At 51.7% G+C, this 19,718-nt stretch overlaps 1 protein-coding gene across 1 annotated transcript in view; it reads left to right on the top strand.

Moving 5' to 3' along the window:
* The window catches only part of ACYP2 (acylphosphatase 2), a 245,041-nt gene that overhangs the window by 220,732 nt on the left and 4,591 nt on the right, over positions 1 to 19,718 (top strand). The window lies entirely within an intron of this gene.

Raw genomic sequence — 19,718 nt, 5'->3', positions numbered from 1 at the left:
CATACATACACACATAGCTCTGCTGCATACATACACACCTAGCTCTGCTATATACATACACACATAGCTCTGCTACATACATACACACATAGCTCTGCTGCATACATACACACATAGCTCTGCTACATACATAGCTCTGCTACATACATACATACACATAGCTCTGCTACATACATACATGAATCTGCTACATACATACACACATAGCTCTGCTACATACATACACACATAGCTCTGCTGCATACATACACACCTAGCTCTGCTATATACATACACACATAGCTCTGCTACATACATACACACATAGCTCTGCTGCATACATACACACATAGCTCTGCTACATACATAGCTCTGCTACATACATACATACACATAGCTCTGCTACATACATACATGAATCTGCTACATACATACACACATAGCTCTGCTACATACATACACACATAGCTCTGCTACATACATACACACATAGCTCTGCTACATACATAGCTCTGCTACATACATACATGAATCTGCTACATACATACACACATAGCTCTGCTACATACATACATGAATCTGCTACATACATACACACATAGCTCTGCTACATACATACATGAATCTGCTACATACATACACATATAGCTCTGCTACATACATACAGACATAGCTCTGCTACATACATACACACATAGCTCTGCTGCATACATACAGACACACACGTAGCTCTGTGGGGCCCACACACACAGCTTCAGGGGCCAGCACATACAGCACCGGGGGGCAGGGCATACACCTAAGGGGGGAGAAGCCCATACAGCTCCCCAGGGCCCATAAATCGGGGGCGGGGAGGGCACATACCTCTCAGGTCACGGTGGAGAGGGGGCCCACAAAGCGCCGGAGAGGGGGCCCACACAGCGCCGGAGAGGGGGCCCACACAGCGCCGGAGAGGGGGCCCACACAGCGCCGGAGAGGGGGCCCACACAGCGCCGGAGAGGGGGCCCACACAGCGCCGGAGAGAAGAGCTGTGCTGGGGGTCGCTGGCTGGCACTGCAACTCCTTCATCTGTGGGACTGAGCAGGCCGGTCGGTAGCTCCGCCCACAGATGAAGTTCAAACCAGGAAGTCTGCGCGCCTTAAAGGGACGGCGCTGCAGATTCCTGCCGAGGACTGCGGAACTCGGCCCGGGGGCAGCAGAACTAAGGCGAGGGGGCCCCGGCCAAGGGGCACCAGAACTGACGAGGCCGAGTGGGCCCCCCCGGCTCTCCAGGGCCCCGGCATTTGCCCAGGTATGCCGCGTGCTGACGCCGGCCCTGTCTATATATATATATATATATAACAAAAATCATACATTAACTACACAATACGTAAATTCTAGAATACCCGATGCGTAGAATCGGGCCATCTTCTAGTATTCAATATTTGTATACCTTAGCGTCTCAGAGTGCAGCTGTATATTTGTTAGAGTATATTTCATGTTCAGTATGCACTTTTTCACATTTGTCTGTTAGAAAGTGCCTTCAGTTTTCTCATTTTATTTATTTAGTAGTGTCCAGGAATTTCTGGACTTTGGTAACCCTGCTGTATATGCAAGTTTCTAAATCTTCCTAAAGTTCCATACAGATGTTGCATAACAATGTTGTTCAGAAATCGTGCACACATTGAAGAGTGCCATCATGTACCACTCATTTATTGTATTGCTATACAGTGTCCAGACACAGAGTGAATACGTGACGACCCTGACTCTATCAGGGTGCCACAAGGAACTGCACCCCTGTCTCTTATGATGCAGAACTCACCCTCCATGGTTCTGGGTTCCTACGCACTGGTATTGCTTCAATCAGCACTCAAATCATAACCACGCCTCACACCACACCCTGTCAGGCTCACCAGTGGGTGGTCTAGCTGGAAAAGGGCCACCCGCCTAGGGGTCAGGCAGGCAGACTGGTGGGAGGGAGGAAGTCAATTTTAGAGTAGCCCTCAGAGAGTGAGGAGCTGAGGGAGTTGTAGCTCCCTGTGTGACCTTGGTTAGGTCGCAGACGGTGGTCTGGGACCAGAGGAGTCGGAGACTCGGTCGCAGGGTATTGGAAAAGGGTGTACTGACTTAGTTTTGGAGAACGGTCTGCATCAGAAAGTCCAGTAACCGGACCGGTACCGAGCACGGCGGGGTACAGGACCCTAGATCGGGGAGTAGCTTCACGCAACCTGATGATTCACCTGTGGAGGAAAGTCTCTTTATGAACTTTGCGCAAGAGCTCAGAGATCGAAGGCACCAACACAACGAGGGGGATAGGGCTTTCCAGCTTATGCGGCCTACAGAAATCCCAAGTGTCAGCCTTCGAGAGCACAGCTCCACTATATCATTATAGGGAGCGGGACCCTGACCGCTTCAGGCCGAAGGGTCACTTAGGAAAATCTACATAATTGTGCATGGAGGCAGGCTCCGGACCACTAAGCAGTACCAGCGAGGACGGATACCCGGACAAGCTCCCCCAAGTGTCAGCGGCACCCAGAGACTTGGTTTACTTCTGTGTCAGAGTCTGCTTAATGATTGCACCAACGTCTACACAACCTGAGTGAGTACACTGCACACCCTGCGTCCTGCCTGCCCGCATAGCCTGCACAACGCTATCCGCCACTTATCTCCAAAGTCCAGTGGTCTCCCCTACCCGTGGAGGGATCACCATCTGCCTGCCCCACTCCATCTCCCCCGGGTACTCCCATTGGCAGCGGCGGTACTCCCCCTTACCTCAAACCACGAGTGGCGTCACAAACTATCCCTTGTAAATAACCCCCCTTTACATTTGAAGTGGCCGCAAGCCCCCGGGTCCGGAGACCCTCGAGCCACACCAACCCCGGATCCAAGCAGTTCGACTGCTGCAGGAGCGGCACAAAAACTACACTGCCCAGAGTGATCAGTGTCACTAAACAGAAATGTTATGTAGTGCCCACACAAAACCAGACAGTGTTCATGTATTCTTGGCCACAGAAAGTGATATATACCTCACATATTGCTAATCCCTTCCTAACCATCCCTGTATACACTAGCATAGATAAAGAGATCTCTAGAAAAAGCATTTCTAAAGATCTTTTGTCATATGATAATGAGCGTGGGGACTAGTCCCAAGGGCGTTATAGCCCCCGATTAGCCGCCTCTTAGCATGTTAGCACGTCCACAGGGGTGTACTAACATGCTATTCAATGCAGCGCCACCAGTGGTGCCGCGCGTACCTGTGTTCGCTGTGACCGCGCTTCTGAATACTGGGCACTTCCGGTCCTGGGTGCATATTGCACGTGACAGGTTCCCTTTAAGCACTTCCATGAAACAAAATATTAAAGAAAAATGTTCAATAAAAAAATCAATATTTTATTATATGGTTCACTATTATTACTTGTACCCCATAGCACAGACTGCTCTCAAAACATTGTAGGGTCACCCCCCCCCAAATAAAAATGATGATATTAGAGCTAAAGTGTCTCCATAGTATTATGAAATCGCAGTATCATATAACGTGAGTCATTATCTTCCAACATGAAAGGGAAGTACATTTGTAGCATGGCCAACATGGATTTTACATGACTTTTGGCCCTGATTAATTTCAACTGCTGTCTTAATGATGGCCGTGGAGGAAAAAGATGCACACACCACTTAATGAATTTGACGCATCTTATTACTCTTGAGTGCCTTAGTGCACCCCTATAGATAGGTTACTCCTGTTAGGGACTGGAGCAATATTTCTTGAGCAAGAAATTTCATCAGTATTATGAATTTGATGGGTAGGCATTGCCGCACCCTGTCCTGACTTCTCCCCAGCTCCACTCATTTTGGTGAAGTTGCTTGAAAATGCCAAAATTTGCAACAGTTTGCTGCAACGCTCACCTTTGCAAAAAATATGCGACCTTTGAAACTGTATTAACTCAGTTTTCTGGTGAAAACGCTTTGATGAACCGTCTTCTTGTTTCTTAGAGATGGTCCAAGCAGGGAATATGATAATCTAACTTGTTGTTACTTCCGGATGGTGGAAGCACTGGACCGTACACCGATTTCCCCTGAGGAGGCAGCCAGGCCGGTCACCCCGCCAGAGGGTCCTGATGTACGGCAGCCGAAGCACTATGGGTAGCCAGACAGTCCGTGGAGGAGCAGGAAAGGTGGATGTTGCTGAACACACGGAGTACTGGACGGTAGTCCGGGTGACGAGGCTCAGGGTCCGAGGCCGGGTTGTAGGGTCAGGCGGAATCCGGAACCTGCTGAGCGATGGAGCGGGTCACCGAACGGTGCCAGGGACTGGAGACTGGTGGAGTTGCTGAGGTGGTGGAACATCCGCCGAAGTCACCGTCAGGGTCCAGGGATGGACTTGGTTCAGAGCGGCTGGCGTGGCAGGACAGGCTCTGCGAGACAGACAGGGTTAATACAGGGCAAAGCACAGGGTAAAGCAATACGGGGACCTGAACACTAGCTTATTAAACACGTAGAACAGGCCCCGCCCACCAGGAAAGAGAAACCTAATATACCCTGTACCTGTCTATGCAATATCCTGTTTCTGGGTGCTGGCCCTTTAAGAGAGGGTCAATGACCGCGCGCGCGCCCTAATGCGCATGCGCGAGGCCCGTGTGCCAGAAGCCAGTCCAGGAAGCGGTGAGGAGGAAGCAGGAGCGCCCGGCTGTGTGTCCCATGTCGCAGAGGAGCGCCGGGAGCAGGGAGCAGCACACAAGGAGGGTGCAGGCGAGGAGGACGGACCGGGGTGGTGAGCAGGGGACGCCGGCGGGAACCGGGGAGCGGACCACGGGGACCGGAGTGCGGGCCACGGGGACCTGAGTGCGGGGACCGGGGTCCGGGAAGCGTGACAGTACCCCCTCCCCCACGCCCCCTCCCCGCAACCGGGACAGGAAGGCACGTATCAGAGGAGTGCCAACATTCTCCCGGGGCTCCCAGGACCTATCCTCGGGACCATACCCCGCCCAGTCCACCAGGAAGTATTGCCGACCTCGCACGGACTTCATGGCCACGATATCCCTTACCGCATAGATGTCATCGTCAGCGATGGGAGGAGGAGCAGCACCGGTATCAGCGGAGAAGGGACCAAGGACAACAGGCTTGAGCAAGGAGACATGGAAGGAGTTGGGTATCCGCATCGTGGCCGGGAGCTGCAGCTTGTAGGAGACTGCATTAATCTTGCTGACGACTTTAAACGGCCCGATGTAACGAGGACCCAACTTGTACGATGGCAACTTCAATCGGACATATTTGGATGCAAGCCAGACCAAATCACCAGGGGAGAAACACGGGGGATCCAGGCGCCGTTTGTCCGCATGTCTCTTCATCCGCAAAGAAGCACGCTCTAGGGAAGTCTTGACAGAGCTCCATATGGCTGAGAAGTCTTGGACCAGAGCATCTGCTGCGGGTACGTCGGAAGCCGAGGATACTGGCAATGGGACAGAAGGCTGAAGTCCGTAAACGACTCGGAAGGGAGAGCAGGAAGTGGACTCGCTGATGTGGTGGTTGTGGGAGAACTCAGCCCAAGGAAGAAGCGCGGACCAGTCATCGTGATGGGCATTAACGTAGTGGCGCAGAAAGGAGGTCAGGATCTGATTGACCCGTTCCACTTGCCCATTCGACTGAGGATGGTAGGCTGAAGAGAAGTCCAGAGATACTCCCAGATGTTTGCAGAGGGCCCTCCAGAAGCGCGAGGTAAACTGAGTTCCTCTGTCAGACACAATGTGTGCGGGAAAGCCATGCAATCGGAATATATGGTGTATGAAGGAGTCAGCTAGTTCCTGGGCAGAGGGCAGCCCGGCCATGGGAATGAAGTGAGCCATTTTTGAGAAACGGTCCACCACAACCCATATGACTGTGTGTCCGGAGGATAAGGGTAAGTCCGTAATGAAGTCCATTGCGATATGTTGCCACGGAACGGAAGGAATGGGCAGAGGCAGAAGACGTCCATATGGTAGGTGCTTGGGTGTCTTGTTCCGGGCGCAGGACGAACAGGCTGAGACGAAGGTTGCGACGTCTTTACGGAGAGACGGCCACCAATAGTGACGGACAATCGTACTCCACGTCTTCCTCTGACCAGCGTGGCCGGCGATCTTTGAGGCATGGCCCCATTGCAGGACTCTGTGTCTGTCAGTATCAGAGACATAGGTTTTCCCAGGGGGTATCTGAGTCAGAGCGACAGGAGCCACCGGAATGACTTTACTGGGGCTGATGATGGGCTGGAACGTCTCCTCCTCCAGCTCTATGGGCACGAAGGACCTAGACAAGGCGTCTGCCCGCACGTTCTTGTCCGCGGGCCAAAAATGGAGTTGGAAATCAAAACGAGCGAAAAACAAGGACCAGCGGGCTTGTCGTGGGTTCAGTCTTTGGGCTGACCGCAGATACTCCAGATTCTTGTGGTCCGTGTAGATAATCACAGGATATACAGCTCCCTCCAAGAGGTAGCGCCATTCCTCCAAGGCCAGCTTGACGGCCAGTAGCTCCCGATCACCGATGGTGTAGTTGCGTTCGGGTGCCGAGAAGCTCTTGGAGAAGAATCCGCATGTAACCATCTTCCCGGAGCAGGATTTCTGCATCAACACTGCCCCGGCCCCTGAGGAGGAGGCATCCACCTCTAAGGTGAACTGTCGGTTCAATTCAGGGCGATGAAGCACTTGGGAGGAAGCAAACGCCTGTTTCAATGAGCAGAACACGGCATCGGCCGCCGGTGGCCAGTCCTTAGGATTAGCTCCCTTCTTGGTCAAGGCAGAGAGAGGCGCAGTCAGGGCAGAGAAGTGCGGGATGCATTGCCGATAATAGTTCGCAAAGCCAAGGAAGCGTTGGATAGCCTTCAGTCCGGATGGAGGAGGCCAGTTGAGGATGGAAGACACTTTCTCGGGGTCCATCTGCAGGCCGGTGTCCGAGATTACATAACCCAGAAAGGGAAGGGATGACTTTTCAAAGACGCACTTCTCGTATTTGGCGTACAGACGGTTCTCTCTAAGCCTTTGGAGAACTAGCTGCACGTTCTCTCTGTGGGTCTGTAGGTCCGGAGAGAAGACCAGGATGTCGTCCAGATACACCACGACACAGACATAGAGGAGATCTCTGAACACGTCGTTTACCAATTCTTGGAAGACTGCCGGAGCATTACACAGACCAAAGGGCATGACACAATACTCGTAGTGCCCATCCCGAGTGTTGAATGCGGTCTTCCATTCGTCTCCAGAGCGAATGCGAACCAGGTTATAGGCCCCACGGAGGTCCAACTTGGTAAATACACGAGCTCCTCGGAGCCGATCGAATAGTTCGGGGATGAGAGGCAGAGGGTATTTGTTCTTTACGGTGATCTGGTTTAATCCCCGGTAGTCAATGCAAGGGCGCAGATCACCCTCCTTCTTCTTGACAAAGAAAAACCCTGCTCCGGCAGGGGACGAGGATCTCCGAATGAAGCCCTTAGCCAGGCTCTCGGTGATATATGCAGACATGGCCCGTGTTTCAGCAGGAGACAAGGGGTATATTCTTCCTCTAGGAGGCGTAGTTCCTGGCAATAGATCGATGGCACAGTCGTAGGGACGATGAGGCGGTAGTACCTCCGACTCCTTTTTATCAAAAACGTCCGAGAAGGACCAGTAGGCAGAAGACAGTCCTGGTAGAGACTCTGGAGCCGGAGGTCGTCGGATGGGCTGGATGGATTTCAGGCATCTCTCGTGACACGAGGAGCCCCATCGGGTGATTTCACCTGTACTCCAACTGACCGACGGTTCGTGTGCCCGTAACCATGGGAGTCCCAGCAGGATCTGATGAGACATGCACGGGAGGACGTAGAAGGTGATCTTCTCGGTGTGCAGGGCACCGATCTGTAAGTCCACAGGCTTGGTGATCAGTGAGACGGTGTCAGAGAGGGGTCTCCCATCTACAGAGGCGATCACCAGCGGTTTTTCTAGTGGGAGGACAGGCACCTGGTACTTATCCACTGTGGCCTGCTGGATGAAGTTGCCTGCTGCTCCGGAATCGAGATACGCCTCTGCCGTGAACCGGGTCTCTTCTGTAGTGACTTGAACAGTCCATGTAACGGCGTCTGAGAGAGTCCCAGCACCTAGGGTGGCCTCTCCTACCAAGCCTAGGCTTTGGAGTTTCCCGGCTTCTCGGGACAAGAGCGTAGCAGGTGTGTGCCATCACCGCAGTAGAAGCAGAGACCCTTTGCTAGTCGTTCTGCTCTGCGTTGCTCAGACTGCCTCAGGCGGTCAATCTGCATGGGCTCGATGGTAGACGCGCCAGGTGACGCCGACTGGGGAGCGATGGACTTCTGTGGTGGGGAGGAGTGCCTTATCAGACGCCTCTCGCGGGACACCTCTTTGGCACGTTCCTGAAAGCGAAGATCCACTTGAGTCGCTAGATCAATCAGGGCATCCAGGGTGGAAGGCACGTCACGACCAGCCAGCTCATCTTTAATACGACCCAAGAGTCCTTCCCAGAAGGCGGCGGTTAAAGCCTCATTGTTCCACCCTAATTCCGAAGCCAAGGTGCGAAAACGTATAGCATATTGGCCCACCGTCAGAGTCCCCTGACGTAGCTGGAGGAGGGATGAGGCAGACGCGGAGGCGCGTCCGGGCTCGTCAAAGGTGCCACGAAAAGCCTGCAGGAACTCCTGGATGTCGGTGGTTACCGGATCCTCCTCCTCCCACAAGGGGTTCATCCAGGCCAGTGCCTCTCCCTCTAGATGGGACATCATGAACGCGACCTTGGCTTGGTCAGAGGCAAAAAGGTGCGGCAGCAGCTTGAAATGGAGGGAGCATTGATTTATGAATCCCCTGCAGGTCTTGGGATCTCCGGCGTACCGGGGTGGTGAGGCCAAACGAAATTTGGAAGTATCCGAGGAGGCTGCCACGGGAGCTGCGGCCATGGATTGCACAGTCGAAACCTGAGATGCCAAGGACGTGGCCGTTGCTTGTAGCGTGTTCAGGCGGGTATCCACAGAAGACATGAAGGACAGCATGCGGGTCTGGGTCTCGCGCTGTCGTGTGAGTTCCTGCTGCAAGGCCGCTAGTGCTTCGGCGGGATCCATGGCCTGTTCTAGCTGTTACGTCCGGATGGTGGAAGCACTGGACCGTACACCGATTTCCCCTGAGGAGGCAGCCAGGCCGGTCACCCCGCCAGAGGGTCCTGATGTACGGCAGCCGAAGCACTATGGGTAGCCAGACAGTCCGTGGAGGAGCAGGAAAGGTGGATGTTGCTGAACACACGGAGTACTGGATGGTAGTCCGGGTGACGAGGCTCAGGGTCCGAGGCCGGGTTGTAGGGTCAGGCGGAATCCGGAACCTGCTGAGCGATGGAGCGGGTCACCGAACGGTGCCAGGGACTGGAGACTGGCGGAGTTGCTGAGGTGGTGGAACATCCGCCGAAGTCACCGTCAGGGTCCAGGGATGGACTTGGTTCGGAGCGGCTGGCGTGGCAGGACAGGCTCTGCGAGACAGATAGGGTTAATACAGGGCAAAGCACAGGGTAAAGCAATACGGGGACCTGAACACTAGCTTATTAAACACGTAGAACAGGCCCCGCCCACCAGGAAAGAGAAACCTAATATACCCTGTACCTGTCTATGCAATATCCTGTTTCTGGGTGCTGGCCCTTTAAGAGAGGGTCAATGACCGCGCGCGCGCCCTAATGCGCATGCGCGAGGCCCGTGTGCCAGAAGCCAGTCCAGGAAGCGGTGAGGAGGAAGCAGGAGCGCCCGGCTGTGTGTCCCATGTCGCAGAGGAGCGCCGGGAGCGGGGAGCAGGACACAAGGAGGGTGCAGGCGAGGAGGACGGGACCGGGACCGGGGTGGTGAGCAGGGGGGGTGAGCAGGGGACGCCGGCGGGAACCGGGGAGCGGACCACGGGGACCGGAGTGCGGGCCACGGGGACCTGAGTGCGGGGTTCGGGGACCGGGAAGCGTGACACTTGTACTCAAGTACTTGATAAATCTTATCTCTGAGCTTAATTAGCTGTCTTGAACTAATGATGTTCCAACTACCCGCAAATGACTGCTGAGGCCAGTGGTTAGCTACAGTTGTGATGTGACAATAGTCAGAAACATGCTTTCAGAGAGCCACTTAAAAGGAATCTGTAACCATTTTTTTCTCTGTAATTCTTAGAGAGGCATGTTGTAGGGGTTTAGACCCTGTCATGAGGGTAATGTAGTAACTGGGAATAAAGTTATCTGGCACTTATCCCAGAGGTACTTCTGTAGGTGAAGAGGTCTGGACCGCCAGCATAGCCCTGACTCCTGATCAGCCCTACATCTAATACACCTCATTCCCAAACCAGGAGAGGGCCGTGACTGGAGTGGTAAATTCCACACAGAAAGACAGACTGGGGGGAAATCAAAACACAAACTCAAAGCAAACACTTACAGAGGTATAGACAAAATGTGCTCAGGAAATAAACTATAGAAAAGGAAGGAATAATCAAACAACAAGAGTATTTCCACACCACACAAGAACAGCATACACAGTTCACCAGAAGCTGGATAATCATGCACAAAGCTATTATTAGCATGGAGAAGATTCCACCTTCTTTTAAAGGGCGGAGGTGTGGCGCCCCTGACCTGGTCAAGCACCACTGAGTATTGCACCCACGCCTGGGTCAGTACAAACAAGTATTCCCAAAGGCTGAGTAGGGTGTGTACGCACAGACACGAAGTATCCAGGACACACACACAGCTTAGAGGGGACCCCTGGGCAGACCCAGGGAGGGGGCGTAGCCCTCGCATCCTAGCTAGTGGTGGGTAGTGGGACTGGAGACAGGGAGTTGTGCAGTGGCAGTCAAAGAAGTAGGAGTGGAGCAGCCGAGTCTGAGGTGTAGAGCTGAAGAGCAGGACACTAGCCAGACCCTGCACCTGTAGTGGCTGCTGACAAGTGGACATAAAGACACTGGGAAAAATCAGCTAGTCTGGAAGACACTGAAGGGAACCAGGTGGTCGTGTATGGAGACTTCTGGAGGACTAGGCACGCAGGGGAAACAGGTTCCCGAAGTAGGCTAAAGTTTAACTACCTACTAAACCTGCCGATGGGGTGGACAACAAGTCCCACACCAACCAACACAGAACCCGCAGCATCAACAGCAACGAGGGGGCCCATAAAGAGGATCGAGCCTGGAGCCATCTTATCCTTGGTCCACACTGTCAGGAAACGGGTCAGAAAGGGGAGAAAGGCAGTCGCGACTTCCCTGGGTGAATCCCGCAATACCTCAAGTTAGGGGTTACCCGAAACAAAAGAAGTGCTAGGAAGGCGAGTCAGCAGTCACCCCTACATCAGCCTGAGGGATATCCGGTTCCACCTGGTTCACCATAGCATCGCCCGGGTTGCCTCACTCTACCAGCAAAAAGTGAGTAAAAACCCTGAAAGACATTGCTGCCTGTGTGTGAGTTCTTCTGCGACCTGTGGTACTACACACTTACACCCGAGCCCCTGGGGCCAGCCTCACTCTCGGGAGGCCATAACATCAGACTGCATTTACCATCAGCCCCAGACGCTCCCTAAACTGCAGTGGCGGTCACCCCCTGACCGCAATTACCGAGAGTGGTGTCACGATTCCTATTGAACTTAACCTGACGTACCTGTTACTGGAATATTGCCAGCACGAGAAGTCCCTGAGGCAACCGCTGCAGATGAGGGGCTTCACAGAGGCGGCTGTGATAGGGCTCCAGAAACCCATGACCCTAGCAGCAACTCACGGGCCAGCAGAAATTCACTCCTGCTAGACCGATCGTTAGGAAACCCACAACAGGTCGACACTGCAGTGTGAACAGTGTCAGAAGGCACCATGAGACTTTGTGAGTTTAGAGCTGAACACCGTGTGACACAGTTTTCTCTGCTGCAGATCTAGCAGGGCTTGAAACCTCACTCACATCACAGATTGACAGCTTTCTGTGGTGGGGGTGGGGTTACACAGAGCAGTTGACTAGTCTTTTAGTGATAATGTCATGCACAGTGCAGATCCACGTTTATGGATCACTACTTGTTGGGACTCTGTATACACTTCCAACAAGCAACCTGGTTTCTGTAAGTAGCTCTGTTCTGTCGGGCGTCAGTTGTTTCATATATCTCTGCTTCTGGCACTTTAGGAGTTAATGCCTCCTGGAGCAGTGTGTGGCTTCTCAGTAAACCAGGTTTGTATAATCACCATAATCACCATTTACAGCTGGTCTCCTCCTACTTAAAGGGGTTTTCCGGCTTATTTTGCTTTTTTTATTATTTCCCTATTGGGCTACATTGGGGCAGGTAAGTAGATAGTGAGCACTTACCTGCTCCGCTGTCAGCCCCTCTCCCCAGGCTCAGAGTGGTCATGTGACCGCTCCTGCTGCGATTCTGCTGCTTCCGGTCATTTCATGTTAACATGGGCAGGACCATGTTGACATGCAAATCTGGAACAGCATGTTGCCGCTCTGCTGGGCGGGTATAGTGCGTGGAGTCCCCGCCCCCCTTCCCTGCACCCTCCCACACATTCCCCCGCACCCCGTACTCTACCCACAACCTCCCCCCTGCACTGCTGTGGGGTCCGTGACCTGGGGGAGGGGCCTGGCGGTGGCTGCAGCGGTGTCACCGCCAGCACCGGGCCCCCTGCTCAGGATCACACATTCAAATGTACCGGCATCACAGATCACAGATGCCGATATATTTGAAAGCGTTGATGAGAGGGAGCGCAGCGCTGCTTCTCATCACTGCCCGTGCAGTCTGTGTCTGACAGTTCAGGACAGCGGTGACGTCACTACTGTGCTGATATGGCCAGAGCACAGACAGCGGGCGAACGTGCAGGATCGGCAGGGACCGAGGAGGGGTGAGTATGTATTCCCTACATGTGTTCCCTATGGGGGAAGGGGGGGGGTCGGTGCAGAACGATGGTTGGGGGGTCGGTACAGAGCATCGTGTGTGTGTGTGTGTGTGTGCACGCATGCGGTGCAGAGCCCTATTTGTGTATGCGGTGCAGAGCCCTATGCAGTGGCGTAACTAGAGTTTGATGGGCCCCGGTGCAAAGTTCAGACCTGGGCCCTCCCTCCACGTACACCGACACAGGGTACGGGGTAATGACACTGACACTCTGGGTACAGGATAATGATGCTGACACTTGGCTCTTACCCACAGCACCCAGCTTTCCTATGTTCTGATATCCATCTTGTCCTCGGCACACTGCTTCCCCATGCTCTGCTATACATCTTTCCCTCAGCACCCAGCTTTCCCATATCAGAGCATGGGAAAGCTGGGTGCTGAGAAATGATGTATAGCAGAGCATGGGAAAGCTGGGTGCTGAGGGAAAAGAGCCTTTTTTCCTCAGCACAAAACGTTCCCATCCCCTGCTTGTATCTTTGTCCCCCCTTGTATATAATTCTCCAAATACAATAATGGCCCCCACATAGCCTTCCAATAGTATAAAGGGTTCCACATAACACTTCATATATTAGAATACACTTCCATAGTCCTCCATGTATTATAATGCATTTCCCATAGTTCTCCATGCATTATAATTCACCCCATAGTACTCAATATATAATACTGCACCACATAGTCCTCCATATATTATAATGCACCCCCATAATCCTCCATGTATAAAGTAGCTCTTCAATTATTATAATGAATTTCTCATTGTTCTCCATATATTATAATTCACCCCATAGTTCTCCATATATTATACTGCACCACATAGTCCCCAATGTTTTATAATGCACCCCCATAGTCCATGAATAAGGTAGCCTCCATAGTCCTCCATATATTATAATGTAGCCCCCATAGTCCTATATGTATTATAACGCAACCCCATAAAACTTCATATTGCATTATGCAGCCCCATACTCCTCCATGCATAATGCACCCCTATATTCCATGTATAAGGTGTCCTTCATTTTGTATTATGCAGCCCCCCAGACCTCCATATATAATAATGCAGCCAGCCTCTCCAGGCCTCCATGTATAATGTAGCAGCCAGCCTCTCCAGGCCTTCATGTATAACAATGCACCCAGCCTCCTCAGGCCTCCATGTATAATGCAGTATCTCCAGGCCTCCATGTATAATGCAGTATCTCCAGGCCTCCATGTATAATGCAGTATCTCCAGGCCTCCATGTATAATGTAGCCTCTCCAGGCCTCCCTGTATAATGCAGCCTCTCCAGGCCTCCATGTATAATAATGCAGCCTCCCCAGACCTCCATGTATAATAATGCAGCCTCGCCAGACCTCCATGTATAATAATGCAGCCTCTCCAGACCTCCAATTATAATAATGCAGCCTCTCCAGACCTCCATGTATAAAGCAACCTCCTCAGACCTCCATGTATAAAGCAGCCTCTCCAGGCCTCCATATCTCAGACCTCCATGTATAAAGCAGCCTCTCCAGGCCTCCATGTATAATAATGCAGCTTCCCCAGACCTCCATATATAATGCAGCCTCCTCAGACCTCCATGTATAAAGCAGCCTCTCCAGGCTTCCATGTATAATAATGCAGCTTCCCCAGAACTGCCTTCCCAAGCCTCTGGCCACTGTTTACTCACTTCTATTAAAAAAAAACAAAAAAAAAACCCCAACAAGTACTCACCTTCTCTCTTCCTTCCACCGCTGCTGTCCTCCCCGCTGCTCGTTCTCCCGGTGCTGCGGTCGGCGTCCTCCCGTCCTGCACTCTGTGCACTCAGCACAGCAGTCGCTCGGGAGTGACGTCACTGCACAGGGGGAGAATGGTGATGCATAGCGCGGCGCCGGCCGCGCTATGCTTCATCATTACTGTGCACGGTGACGGGGAGATGCTGCAGCCGCTAACACCAAGTAGGGGGCCCCGGTGCCGCCGCTGACACCAGGCAGGGGGGCCCGGTGTCGGCGGAGGCAGCGGGTCAAATAGCGGCCGCGTGGTCTGTGACAGATCAGCGCGGCTCCTCTCACACTGACAGGAGCTGGCTGCTGATCTGCCTGGCGGCCGCCGGGCCCCTAACCTCCCGGGCCCGGTCGCGATCGCGACCGCTGCGACCGCGGTAGTTACGCCACTGGCCCTATGTATGTGTGCGGTGCAGAGCCCTATGTGTGTGTGCGGTGCAGAGCCCTGTGTGTGTGTGCGGTGTAGAGCTCTATGTGTGTATGCGGTGCAGAGCCATATGTGTGTGGGGGTTTCAGAGCCATATGTGTGTGTGGGGGGTGCAGAGCCCTATGTATGTGTGCAGTGCAGAGCCCTATGTGTGTGTGCAGTGCAGAGCCCTATATGTGTGTGCGGTGCAGAGCCCTATGTGTGTGTGCGGTGCAGAGCCCTATGTGTGTGTGCGGTGCAGAGCCCTATGTGTGTGTGCGGTGCAGAGCCGTATGTGTTTGTGCGGTGCAGAGCCCTATGTGTGTGTGCGGTGCAGAGCCATATGTGTGTGTGCGGTGCAGAGCCATATGTGTGTGTGCGGTGCAGAGCCATATGTGTGTGTGGTGTGCAGAGCCATATGTGTGTGTGGTATGCAGAGCCATATGTGTGTGTGCGGTACAGAGTCCGATGTGTGTGTGCGGTGCAGAGCCATATGTGTCTGTGGTGTGCAGAGCCCGATGTGGTGTGTGGTGCAGAGCCCGATGTGGGGCTGTTATTTGCAATGCTGTAGTAATAACAGGTCAGTGCTGGGGCAGAATACTGACAGGGAATGTGTGTGCAGAGGGCTGGCAGGGGGCGAGGCTGGGCGGTGCAAGCTCTGACTGGGAGGTTTAGCACAGGAAGTTATCATGTTTGCTGGAACTGAATGTAAACAAAGAGCTGCAGAGAATAAAGGGATAATTCAAGAGGAACAGTTAGAAAACAAAAAATAACAATGTAGGGGTGTTTTATATGACAATACAGCACAGATTAGCTTAACAAAAATTTTTGAGTTTATGTCGGACAACTCCTTTAAGTCTGGGGAGTTTTTTGTACCATTGCCAAAGATAGTCTCTACTTGCAGTTGCGAAATCCCGGCATCGGTGGCATACCTCTATTTGGTGACCAGCGAATCGTTGTTTGCTTGGTTTGTTGATTCTCTGGTGTGAATTACTCCTACCCCTTTTGGTTTCTTCCCTCTGGTGTCTTTTTAACTCACCTCTGTGGTTATTTACGATGTGAGTGAGTCTCAGTTTTATTCCCTTGCCTGTGTCTTTGGGAGGTTGTTACTTGGTGTCCTGCCAATCCCGGCGTTGGTGGGTCAGAGAACCATATTAGGACAGGGCCGGACAGGAGACAGAGCCTAGGGTTTTGACCTGGACCTCCCTACCATCAAGGGTACTTCCTGGGTCAGGGTGAGCACAGGGCCCACAGTGTTAAAGCCAGCTTAGCACCCTTTGACAGATAATTTCTTGCTGATAAAACACTGATTATTTAAAGGCTACTTTACACACTGCGATATCGGTCCCGATATCGCTAGTGCCCGCCCCCATCTGTTGCGCGACACGGGCAAATCGCTGCTCGTGCCGCACAATATCGCCCAGAGCCGTCACACATACTTACCTGTCCGGCGACGTCGCTGTGACCGGCGAACCGCCTCCTTTCTAAGGGGGCGGTCCGTGCGGCGTCACAGCGACGTCACTGAAGCGTCACTGAACCGCCGCCCAATAGTAGCGGAGGGGCGGAGATGAGCGGGACGTAACATCCCGCCCACCTCCTTCCTTCTGCATAGCAGCCGGGAGGCAGGTAAGGGGAGCTTCCTCGTTCCTGCAGCGTCACACGCAGCGATGTGTGCTGCCGCAGGAACGAGGAACAACTTCGTTACTGCTGCAGTAACGATTTTTAAGAATGGACCCCCCATGTCGCCGATTAGCGATTTTGCACGTTTTTGCAACGATGCAAAATCGCTTATCGGTGTCACACGCAACGGCATCGCTAATGCGGCCGAATGTGCGTCACAAATTCCGTGACCCCAACGACTCTGCATTAGCGATGTCGCAGCGTGTAAAGCCCCCTTAACACTGTTTATTGAAACAGCAATGCAATAAGTGACACATCGCTGGATTCAGGTGCTCAGCCCCTATATCTTACTGCTCTCAGATTGCATAGGAAAAACCTGTTGACAGATTCCCTTTAAAAACCTTTATTGTTAATCCAGAATTAGGTAATAATTGCTCTATTATTTTTATTAGCTTATCAGTCATTTCAATATGGGGGGAGTAGAAGGAGACTGAATCTCCTCCATACTGAAAGAGGGAGAATTACATTCTGTATGTGTAAGGCCCCCTTCACACGCACGTGCCTCCGGTACGTGTTTGACAGTTTTCTCACGTAACGGCGACACGTACACATGTAGACCAAGATATTCCTATGGTTTCGGACACACGTAAGTATTTGTGCACGGAACGTGTGTCTGTCCCGTACTTACGTGTGTCCGTGTGTTCCACACGCCGACATGTCCGTCTTCTCTCCGGCAACACGGGTGTCACACGGAACGCAAATTGGTCACATGTAATGCAAACGGACCATACGGATGTGTTCCATGTGACACGCACCGGAGAAAAGACATGTGTCTGCATGAAAAAAAAACAAACCTTTACTCACCTTCTCCAGCCCTGCAGTCTCTGCCGCTGCTGTCACTTGCTGCCGACCGCCACTCATTATGCTCATTGCATATTCACTTCACCGCGGCCGAAAGCGACAGCAGCGGGGAGTCTGCAGGATCGGAAACCGCAGATCAGCACCACGGACAGCGACGCCAGGGATAGGTGAGTAGAAAGTACCTGTTCTACGTGTGTTATCACGAATAACATACGGAGAACACACGTAGCCCAAAAACACGGGTCACGGAGGGCAAAACGGACCTCTGACACGTGCGTGAAAAACGTGCGTGGTTTTTCACGTACGTGTGAATAGGGCCTAAGAAATAGTTATATGCAGTCTGGAGAAGGACGGAAAGAGCAGTATAATACGAGGTTGTAAGCTCGCTGACAAAGTGTCCTGGACCGGCTCCAATCTTATTGAATTAGAAAGTAGACTGATGCCTGCAGCATAAATAACTGAGGTTTTTAAGAAATGACTGTACTTGAGAGTCCAGCACTATGGACTATTTCACTTTCAATGGATGCACACAGGATGTACTGAAGAAAACAAGTAAATCCTGTGTCCATTGCAACTTGATAAAGTAATTGAGAACAACCAAAACTTCAAAATCATGGAGAACAATTGGTTGTGCATGTCAAGGGTAACAGGAGACGTGTAACAGGTAATAAAGAAGTGAGTGGCCTTTCTAAGTCAGAGACTGGGTCGCAGCGTATGCTCACCGTGGATCGTCAGGACACAATTGGCCAATTCCCTTCATTATGTGCTGTAATACAAAACGAGCATTAAGCTGGTGGCTCAGGACAATTCCTGAAAATATATCAACCATATCTGTTACCATTTTGGCATTTTAGATTTTGGCATTATACTCAAGCTCATTGAAGACAACTTCAATAGAAACTACAGATGGGCAATTTAAGCTTTATGGAAAGAAATAAAGAACATTTCACTGATCTAAATTTCCTTCCTATATATACAGTATACAGTGTGTCCACCCATATCCTGTCCACCGCCATTAACTTGAGAACGGCAGCAGCTATAGGCATAGAAGTGGTGTCTAGGTATAGTAAAGTAGCCATGCGCTACGCAATGAAACCACCTATAGCGCCACCTGGTGGAAAACAACGGAATTAGCATTTTTATCTCGAAAACGGAACGAGATAGAGAAAAAAAGTGATTACAAAGTTGTAGGGCATCATCAATTCAATGCGAATCGACACCTTGCATACAGAAATGTTATGATTAGAACGTGTAAAACTGACAAGGCTGCGGACGTGAAGCGATACCTCATGGAGACCTTTCTACAAGTCATTGGGTATGGTGGCTGCGTGGAGTGGCCTCCACGCTCACCCGACCTGACCCCATTGGACTTCTTTCTGTGAGGTCACATCAAACAGCAGGTGTATGCGACCCCTCCACCAACATTGCAGGACCTACGACGACGTATCACAGATGCTTGTGCAAACGTGTCACCTACCATATTGCACAACGTGCAGCAAGATACAATATGCTGTCTAGAGTCCAGATGTGCATTGCAGTTGACGGTGGCCACTTTGAGCATCCAAGTTAAATGAGCCCCATATGCATGACCAGCATTCAATGTTTTTGGGGGGGGGTCGTGGGTTTCATATCATAACATTTCTGTATGCAAGGTGTCGATTTGTATTGAATTGATGATGCCCTACAATTTTTTAATTCACTTTTTTCTATATCTCGTTCCGTTTTTTAGATAAAAATGCTAACTCCGTTGTTTTCCACCAGGTGGCGCTATAGGTGGTTTCTTTAAGTAGCGCATGGCTACTTTACTATACCTAGACACCACTTCTATGCCTATAGCTGCCACCGTTCTCAAGTTAATGGCGGTGGACAGGATATGGGTGGACACACTGTATATTTAGCACCCAGGGATATGGGGTACTCAGTTCCGGGCAGTGTATGTCTTAGGAATGTCACGATGGTGGCCATTACCCGATTCCGTGCCCTGGGCCCTTTTTATAATGGTGATATTTACAGGGGATTGGTGAATAAAGTTTATTGGTGACACCACTTGCAGTGTTGCGGCTATTTATAGGATGCCGCCACTGCAGTAATCAGTAAATATTACTGTCCAGCAATCCCACCTATCTCAGATCTATATTAAATTATTTTAACAGCCAGAATTACAATCCATCATTAAATCCACTCTCACATCTGTAGAGGGATGAGCAGTATCGCTTATACTAAAAGTGGCAGTAATTGGATCAAATGAAAAAATGATTA

This window comes from Anomaloglossus baeobatrachus, chromosome 3, assembly GCF_048569485.1.
Source record: "Anomaloglossus baeobatrachus isolate aAnoBae1 chromosome 3, aAnoBae1.hap1, whole genome shotgun sequence".
NCBI lineage: Eukaryota > Metazoa > Chordata > Amphibia > Anura > Aromobatidae > Anomaloglossus > Anomaloglossus baeobatrachus.
This window is presented reverse-complemented; position numbering and strand designations above follow the sequence as displayed.